Source organism: Rattus norvegicus, chromosome 7 (genome assembly GCF_021556685.1).
Source record: "Rattus norvegicus strain SHRSP/BbbUtx chromosome 7, alternate assembly SHRSP_T2T, whole genome shotgun sequence".
Classification (NCBI taxonomy): Eukaryota; Metazoa; Chordata; class Mammalia; order Rodentia; family Muridae; genus Rattus; species Rattus norvegicus.
In genome coordinates, this window is record NC_141540.1 from 23,313,273 (window position 1) to 23,323,397 (window position 10,125).

General features: G+C 45.2%; 2 pseudogenes; both read left to right on the plus strand.

The window, feature by feature from the left end:
- Nucleotides 1-8,761, plus strand: part of LOC134479833 (nucleolar RNA helicase 2-like) — a 33,701-nt pseudogene extending 24,940 nt beyond the window's left edge.
- LOC134479835 (nucleolar RNA helicase 2-like) lies at nucleotides 8,693-9,479 on the plus strand (annotated as a pseudogene).
- The last annotated feature ends 646 nt before the right edge of the window (nucleotides 9,480-10,125 follow it).

A 10,125-nucleotide genomic window follows, 5' to 3' on the forward strand; every position in this document is an offset into this window, starting at 1 on the left:
TGAGCTAGGGATATTTCTCAACAACAACAACAACAACAACTACAACAACAACAGCAACAACAACAACAACAACAACAACAACAACAGCAAGTGACTTTGTGATAGGCAGAGGACTCTGAAAGTATGGCAAGGCCTGTCTGCTAAGGCTAGGGTACATGTAGTGGCTCTGGCATCTTCTCAGCTGGCTGAAGAAACAGGACATGGTTAATTGAGGAGAGAACAGAGTTCATGCAAGAAAGATCCAAATCCTCCTGGACTGGGACAGGAAATAAACTTGAAATTGGGACATCTGTGTCTGTGATGAGAGTGAAAAGACAATAAAACCTAACTACCCCTAAAAAGGAGAGCAGAGTATGTGGGTCTGTCTGGCAAAACGTCCAGTAGTCTTCTAGGTGGGGAGAGGGGATTATTGGAAAGAGAGAAAATAAAGACTCAGAAACAAAGTTTATCAATACTGGGCATATGCACAAAAATTCCCCTACATACAGCAAGGATACATGCTCCATTATGTTGATGACACCCTTATTTATAAAACCCAGAAGCTGGAAACAAACCAAAAGTCCCTCAGTAGAAAAATGGATGCAAAAAAAAATGATTCATTTACACAGTGGAATACTAGTCAGCTATTAAATAATATGACTTCATAAAATTCTCAGGCAAATGGATGGAGCTAGAAAATATGCTGAGTGAGGTAACCCAGTCACACAAAAAAACCCACACACTTTGTACTCACTGAAAAGAGGATATTAGCCAAAAAGCTCACAATACCCATGATAAAACCCACAGACCATATGGAGCTAAGGAGGAAGGAAGACCAGGGTGTGGATGCTTCAGTTCTGCATTGAGGAGGGTACAGGATTATTGCAGGAAGTGGAGGAATAAGGGGACCAGGGAGGGAGACAGGAGGAGGAGGAAATAAAGGGGCAATATAAGATAGTGGAGGAGATGGTAAAGAGGAAGAGAGGTTTAGGAAATGGATAAAAATAGGTAATAGGCATGATGAACTGGAGATGGCCACCAGAGGGTCCCACAGACCAGGAAATGAGAGGCTCCTAGGACCACTGAGAATGGCTTTAGCCTAAATATGCAGAGAACAGGGAGATAGATCCTGAAGAGACCACCTCCAGTATATAGGCACAGTCCCCAATGGAGGGCTGAGCTTGCCCATCTCAAAGTATTTTACCCAGAAATGTTCCTGTCCACAGGAAGAACAAGGACAAAAAAATGGAGCAGAGACTGAAGGAAGGGTCCTCAAGGAACTTTCCTACCTGGGAATCCACACTGTGTGCAGACACCAAACCTGAAACTGTTGTCTTTGTCATGAAGTACTTGCTAACAGGAACCTGGTTTGACTGATTCTTGGGAGGCCTGGTTAGCAATTGAGCAATGCAGATGTGGATGCTTGGAGCTAACCATCAGACTGAACTCAGGGACCCTGGTGGAGCAGCTGTCACAGGGAGTAGAGAAGGACAGGTTATTGCAACCCAATAGGAAGAAAAACATTGGCCTAACAAACAACCCAGTGGTCCCAGAATCTAGGCCACCAAATAAGGAGTGTACAGGGAGGGATCCATGGCTACAAGTACCTATTTGTCGAAGAAAATATTTTCCTGATAGCAAGGGGAGGATATCCCCTTGGTCCTGTAGAGGTTTGATTTCCCCAGCATAGGGAGAAACTGGAGAAGTGGGAGAGGATGGGAGGGTGGGCGAGCACCTTCATATAGACATGGCAGAGGGGTGTGAGGGCAGATGTGGGACAGGGGTTGTGGAGGGGTAACCTGGAAGTGAGATAGCATTTGAAATGTGAATGAATGGAATGCTTACTAAATAAAAGAAATGAAACAAAGAAAAGCAATGGCCAGGGCTGTTGAGTCCGTACCGCACGAGTCTCAAGGTTCTCCTGGACTTGACAATAGTTTATAGTATCATGGGAATCAAAGTCCCCAGCCCACAGAGATGATGACTGATATGTATTCAGTATCTCTAAGCATATGGAGGCCTCTCTTTTTCTTCCAGTTCCTTCCTTTAAGATCAACAAACATTGATCCCATTAACATGAGCTTCAAGTGTGTCCCTCATAACCTTCCATGAAGCAGCAAATCAGGAAATCTGCTGGTAGACCCCGGTCTGATTGACTCTAGCAGACAGTCAGGCATTCATAAAAGAAGGCAAAATTTCTCCCCACAAGGCAGGTGGGCCTTACCTCAGTAGAGTCACAAAGTTCCTGCTTGTACAGCATCTTGTATCCAGACAGAAAGCTAAACCGGAGCTAGGCACTATGCTAAGAATCAGTCTTGGGGTACGAGTTTTCCTCTTGCTTTCTGAGAATACATTCTCACCACTAATCTGTGTCCCATCCCTTGTCCAACTTTCATGGCCCCCTGGATCTCCCTATGGAGTTACCACTTGGAATGGTTGCTTTAGATTAAAGGTCCAAGCAAGGGTGAAGACCAGAATACAAAACAAATCATGGCTTCGTACTTCTCTATATACACAGACAGATGGAGAGGTATTGCAAATAATCTAGCAAAAGAAGACAGACTCCAAGCAGTTCATATGGTTACTGACCCTATGGATGCCTTAGCAGGTAGAGCCCATTCCACTGAGCCCCTGATTCAAATTATGCAGAGTTAACAAGTTAGAGGAACCCTGGGAAAAGCTACCAGAAGCACTGTCTTCCTAAACAGGCAGAGGCACACACACCTTTTCCTTGACAAACAGGATATGTCAGTCTTGTACCAGTGTGCATATACCTAGGGGAGGAAGCATTCTACCTCTTCAGATCCTATGTTCCATGAGGTACAAATAAAAGGGTCCTTCCACCTGCAACCACAAATGAGATATTCACTCAGAGGTCCTGTGGACCCACTACAAGCTGAAGCCGAACTCCTAGTGTCCATCTGGATGAGCTGAGCTCCAATGTCCATAAGAGATACGACCAAGGAAAGAACCTAGAATGTACCTTGTCCTCACGTTGGTTCATGGCTAGACATCTTGTCTGCATCCACTGCAGCATCACCATGTCAAATCCTATTGTCCCTCCATCTAGATTGAGAGAGAGTCATGACCACAACTTCTCTGCTCTCTGAAAGAGGCTCTGTTGGCGTAGAGTCAGGCAGCAGGCTGGCAGCATTGAAATTAACCGTATTGAATGTGGTGCTAGTCCAGGATAACTGCCTAATTATTTGAGCTTTGTACTTCCACCTCTGTTGCCCCAGAGAAAGGCCAATACAGCATGGAACATGGACCTTCTCTGTAATCTTACTAACATAGGACCAGACATCATTCATCCCTGTTCCTCTCCTGGTGTCTCTGGCTTGCACTCTAGGGTCTCTCGTAATTTTAGTAGCATTTCTCTTACATAGTCATGGTTATTTTAAACCCTTTTGAGCAGTCTCCAGTAATCAGGTACTACTTCTAAACTCACATCTTTTAACCATTTTTAGATTCTTTTCCAAGATCTGAGGAAATAGCAAACAACAGCAAAGTTTCCTACTAGGTCCCATGAATTCTACCATGAGCTTGGCAAACACTGTCGAGGGCCTCATGGTCCTAGTAAGTGTTGGTACCTAACCAGTTTAGAAGGAAATAGGTCTGGAGAAAGGTGTAGGTATATTTTTGAGCTTGACTTTCTTGTCTAAAACAAGACAGCAACCAAATAATAATAACTGGGAACCAGAGCTCACCATAGAGGAGGGACAAAGGTCAGATTTATAGAGTGGGGCTGAAAACACAGATACTGGTTTTGTTTTTCATGAGTGGTATGAGCAATCCAAAATTACCAGTGCCCTGAAAGAGGGGCAAATATTTAGTCAGCTGTGTTCAGTGCAGGTGTGAGTTGTCTTGCACAAGAAAGCTGCTCCTCAACACAGGAAAAGTGGTCAGTGCAGCTGGGTTATCTTAGTCACCAGATTCCAAAGCACTGGGACCATTAGTTGGCTACCTGACTCCAAAACAAGGACACTGTATTTCAGACGTGCTCTGGAGGTTTTCATGCTAAAAAAGAGACAACATAAGCATGCTCTCCAGTAAAACTCCCATGAGGCATGTCAGACACTGCCCAACATTGCCTGGCACTGCCACCTGTTGCCCATTCAGTGGTGTGGACAAGAAAAAGACACCCTCCTCTGCCCTTGTACCTCACCACCTATGGCATGCATGACACTTGACTCTGGTGTGACTAGAACAGGAGAGCAGCCCCTGTCATTCACCTGCTAGAACACTCAGGAGTTCAGGTCCTTAACCTTGCTTGGGCAGCACAATAGATCTAGCCCTGGATAAATGGGCTGTGTATGAAAAGGCCCCAAGGGTTCTGTCTCTTGTCTGCTAGGCAGTGGTGAGGATGATGGAGAAACCCCTCTCCCCTTATTCATCATGATGTCTGTGGCAGGCAGGAGAGCTGGCCCTGTGCTCATGTGTAACAGACCTGGCCATGTCCTCACTCGCTGCAATACTCAAGAGACAGGAACTGGCGCTTCACCTGAAGAGTAGGGTGTCACTGGCCATGTTTTCAGGGACTACAAGTTAAGCAGTCTCCTTGAAGGGTGCTAAAGCCATCAGCCTGACAAGATACTTCTCAGGCACAAATCCAGGACTTTTAATTGACACCAATATCTAGCTATTGGTGAACTTCTGGAGTGCATGCAGGGCCAGTTTTATAGATCTAAAAGTCCAGAATGTCTATGATACAGATAACCACCATGACAACAAAATGTCTGAGAAGAGGTCCATTGAAATTCCAGTGTTGATAGAGTAGCTGAAGCCTCATACCACACCAAACAACCACCATAATGAAAATTTGCAGATGAGAAGGTGTGAATGCCATGGTGACATAGTATAGCTTCCACAACAATCATTTTCCACTATTATTGGGGAAGATGGCATGGGGTAAGTACGGACAGGAGAGGAGAGGAGAGGGAGATAGTGAGATTGTGTCTTGTGAAGGGAAATATATACACACACACAAACACACACACACACACACACACAGAGAGAGAGAGAGAGAGAGAGAGAGAGAGAGAGAGAGAGAGAGAGAGAGCACACTGACAAGTGAGCAGGCGAAATTGAATAATGTTAAGCACTAGAAAGATCTTTAAAGCCAAAGTGGTAGTTAACTAGTCAATGTCTGAGAAATGGCGGTGTTGTTTGAAATACAAACTCACAGTGATTGTCAGCGTATGCATGAGAGTAAGCAAGCTCGTACCAGAGGGAATCTTATGAACAAGGAAGTGGGGATAAGGACTGGAAATCCAACTACAAAGTGAGAGACCATTGGCACTTGACAGCTGCTGGGAGAGGGAAAGGCTGTTTTTGATGCCAAACCCTGAGAGGTCAATGATTCTCCAACTCACACTTCATGACTGAGATTAGTTGGGTAACAAAAACTGGACCTGATCGAGAGATATGAAGGTAAAGGGAGAGGAGGAGGGAGGGGGAAAGGGAAGGGGAGGCAGAGGAGGAGCAAAACAGGGAAGGGAGGGAGAGGGAGAGGTTGAAGAAGAGGAGGAGGATCAGAGGGGATGAAAAGGAGAGTGAGACTGGTCTTCAGTCTGGACAAACCAACCTCTGTTGACTAGTTTTGTTCTTGATGCTTCCCTAGGACACTTTCAGAGGCACAGTGCCATTACCTATACTCAGCTGGAGCCCTGTTTTCTACATCTTCTGACTCCTGGATCCCCAAGGGCTGTGACTGATAGGGCACACATGGGATTAATAGGGGACTAAGGGGCATTTGAGGACTCCCATCACTGAAGAAGGGTTCATCGTTTCTCAGAACTGCATTCACGGCTGTGATTTAATAGAGCTCGTTGATGACAGGTTGAGTGTTTTCAGCTTTGCAGTGTGCCTAGCATTATGTCTTCATCTGCATCATGACTGTGATCCATATGTAATGTCTCACTAGGAAATATTTGATTGCAGAAGAAGGAAACCACACTAGCTGTGTGTAATTCTTGTTCCCAGTGGTTCAGCTTTTATCCATACTTAGAGGATCAGAACTTGTAAGATGCTCAACCACAGGTGCAGAGACCATCACACCCAGTTAGCACAGTGTCTGGTAGGGGAATCCACCTAGAGATGTAGATTCACAGGTCACCTCCACCACTGAGGCTCTAGTCAGGACCCGGAGCTGATTTACCTTAGATTCAGTTGAAGGAGATGGGGGAGGGGACAAAAATCACTGGAAGAGTCTGTGGTCTGAAAGACTTGCTTTCTCTGAAAAGTGTGGCAGGCATTGGTAATACTTATGTGACTTGGAAAGGAGAGTAGACACATGACTAATGGAATGACTCTAGAGCTGATAGGGAATTCTGTGACTTCCATTTCTCCTTCTGTGAGAAAATAATGAAGCCTTAAATAATGAATAACTTAAGGAATGGTTTGTCCTGGCTCAGATATAATGATGATATAGTATCTCAAGGTGGGAAAAGCAGGGTATTAGCAGAAAAAGCAACTGATTTCCCTGTGTTCATGGTCAGGAATCCCAGGCAGCAGATGCTTGAGAATCTTGTTGCTTTCCCAGTTTGATGCAGCTGGAAATAAACCCCAAAGAAATGTTCCAAAAATCATGCAGGGTGGACCTTATGTTCCTTAGAGAAAAACATCTCAAAAACACAGATACTTGCCCAAATGTTTGCACCTAAGCGCCTGTCACAGTCACCAAGAAGGTTGATTTCTGGGAAGCTAAGGAGCCCATAGAAAGAAGTACTTTACGTTCAGAAAGTTTATTGTTTGATCAAGACAAATGCTGACCAAAAAAGGAGCTGGGAGGACACAGAGCACAGAGCTTGGAAATTGCGTGTGTTTGTTTGTACTTGCATGGCAAATGGAGGGGCACTATTGGAGGTGTGTGCTTGTTGGAATACGTGTGTCACTGTATGCGTGTGTTTGGAGATTCTCCTCCTATCTGTCTGGAAGGAGTTTTCCGTTTGCCTTTGGAGCATGATGTACAACACTCAGCGCCTCAACTGCGCTGCCTGTCTAGAAGTTGCCTAACTTCCCACCATAATGATTTGGACGGAAACTCACAACCATTGAGCCAGCCACAAGAAAATATTGTACATGACAAGGCAGTAATATATTACCTTTGTCATGGCGTGTTTTTACAGTAGTAGAAATTCTAACAGAAATTGCAGGGGAAGTAAGCATCATCTCTTTCCAAGGGAAGAAATTATTGAGAGATGCAGAGTGGATCACAAGTAGAAGGCTGCTGTGTCGCTCTCTCTCCTTTGCACACAGTTGAAGGACTGTCAGACCTGCATAGCTCACACTGAAAAATACCAGGAAACTCTCCAGTGCATCCAAGTAGGGAGAAGACAGGGCTGAGGAGAGCAAGGAGATGCTGCCAATGCAAGCAGGAGGAAAAGTAGAAAGGAGAAGCCAAAATCGAAGACAGAAGAAGCAACGAAAGGAATGGAAAAGACTTGTTCCTCCAAAGCAAAAGCAGTGAAAGAGAAAGGGCCTTCTGAAGTTGATGTGTGTTCTGCTAAATCCAACAAGGCCAAGAAGGAGGATGAGCCTCAAGACCACAATGCTTGTAAAAGCAAAACATCCCAGAAGAAAAGGAGTCCCTTGAGAAGAAAACAGCCAATGGGAAAAAAATAAAACAGAGACAAAAACCAGGAAGTTTCTGAAGCAGAGGCAGACATGCCCAAGCCCAAGGAGAAGAAAGGGAAAGAAGTTAATGAGACATGGGAGAGAAGAGCCCAGGCTCAAGAATGTCCTCTCCCATTCCGAACCAAACTCCAACTCCAGGGATGCTCCTGGGGAAGAAAATAGTAATGAGATAGAAAAGGAAATACTCATGGAGAAGAAAGGATTCTCTCTAATTTTCCCATACGCGAAGAGACTGTCAAGCTTCTCAAAGCTCAAAGCTTGAGGGGTGAACTACCCGTTTTTTCTAAAAGCCAAGACATTCCATCATGTATACAGTGAGACAGACTTCATTGCCCAGGCATGGACAGTAAGCAGGAAGACCTTCTCCTTTGCCATCCCTTTGACTGGGTAACTTAAATGTGGACTTCAAGAGAGGAAGAGAGGCCAAGCCAATCAGATACTAGTGCTGCACCTACAAGAGAATTAGCAAATCAAATGAGCAAAGACTTCAGTGACATCAATAAAAGTATCAGTGTTTTTTATGGTGAAACTCCCTATGGTGGTCAACAAGAACAAGTGCAGAGTGGGATTGATATCCTGGTTGGGACCCCAGCTCGTATTGAGGATCACTTGCAGAATGGCAAGCTAGATCTCACCAACCTTTAACATGTTGTCCTAGATGAAGATGACCAGATGTTAGATATTGGTTTGAAGATCAAGTGGAAGAAATTTTATGTATAGCATACAAGAACAATTCTGAAGGCAACCCGCAAACATTGCTTTTTCTCTGTAATCTGCTCTCATTGAGTATTTAATGTTGCTAAGAAATACACAAAACCAACATATGAACTGGTGGACCTGATTGGAAAAAGACTCAGAAATCAGCCTTAACTGTGGAGCACAGGAGACAGAGAGGACAGTGGTGAGTGGGGATGTGTTCCGAGGCTACAGTGGTCATCAAGGGGACATGTTCAACTTCTGTGAAACCAAGAACAGTGGCAGGAGCTGTCACAAAAAACATGCATAAAGCAGGAATGCCCAGTCCTTACATGGGGACATTCTGCAGAAGCAAAAGGAAATCACCCTGAAAGGTGCTGAAATGGCAATTGTGTGGGTTTACTGGCTGCAAGTGGGTTAGACATCCTGAGGGTGACCTGGTTGTTCATAGATGTACACCAATGGAAATGGAGTCTTTGATCTTTCAAGAAGAAGAGGCAGAGCTGGAAGGATAGGGGTTTGAACTGCTTTTACCAAAGAAGAGTACCAGTTACCCCAGGTGGAGTGGAAACCCAGCACTAAATTTGAGTGGATAGGTCTTCTTTCTGAAACAAATAATGAAAGCCTCCAGCAAAGATGCCATCAGACTATTGGACACTGTGTCCCCACTGCTGTTGGCCATTTCAAGCGGTCAGCTGAGACGCTGACTGAGGAGAAAGGAGCTGTAGAGACCTTGGCAGCTGCTCTATCTCCACAGATCAGGGGCCACATCGGTCGACCAGTGCTCCCTGATCCACTGCCCAGCAGCCTTTGAGACCGTGATACTGCAGTGCTTTGTTGAGATGTCCAACTGAGCTATGCTTCGAAGGAACTCGAGGAGTAGCTAGGCAAGAGCATCGATGCCAAAATGAAGGGGATGGTCTTCCTCAAAGGAAAACCAGGAGTTTGTTTTGATGTCTGCACTGAAGCAGACACAGAAACACAGGTGAAGTGGCATGGTTGGAGATGCTGGCAGCTCACCATGGCCACTGAGGAGCCAGAGTTGAAAGGACCCCCAGAAAGATATCAAGGGGGCAGGGGCAGCAGATGGCAGCCATGGTGATTTCATGGGACAGCAGGGTGGAAGCAGGAACTTCCTGGATCAGGGCAGGGACAGCAAGGAGGAAGTAGAAACTTCCGAGGACAATGACCAAGAGGTGACAACAAAAGGTACCAGATCCACAATCAAAGGCCAGAAGTGGAGTTTATAGTAAAGTATTTGGTCAATGAGTAGAGCCAAGAAGAAACTCTTCACAATGGGCACCCCAGGGTCCCTCCTGCTCTCAAAGTCCCCAGTGCTTCATTCCTTTTAGATGATTTACCAGCTCCCCTTCCTTGCAGAGAGGTTTCTGACCTGTCTGAGTAACCGTCATTCTGTCTTCCTTTTGGAAAGAAATAGGAATGGATGGATGAATGAGTGAATGAATGAATGAATGCATAATGTGAGGACGACAAAGTAATCGATCTGATATTGGGCCCTCAATGCACTTCCCAGGTGCTGCTCCTCTAACTGGAGTCTCAGGAGCCAATAGAGCAGCTGGGGAGGTGATCAAATCTCTCTCAGGTTGCAGCTTTAATGCACTTCCCTGTGCAGCACAGTACTGCCTGTAATTGCTAAACAGTAAATATCTGTCTCTTTGATCTGCTGAAGAAGAAGCTCAGAGAGGCTAGTTTCCTTTTCACAAGAATGGAAAGTTCCCTGAGGCCCAGAGTTGGGACAGCCACTATGGTTTACAGCCTTGTCTGTTTGGTACATTTCATGCTGTGACCTCACAA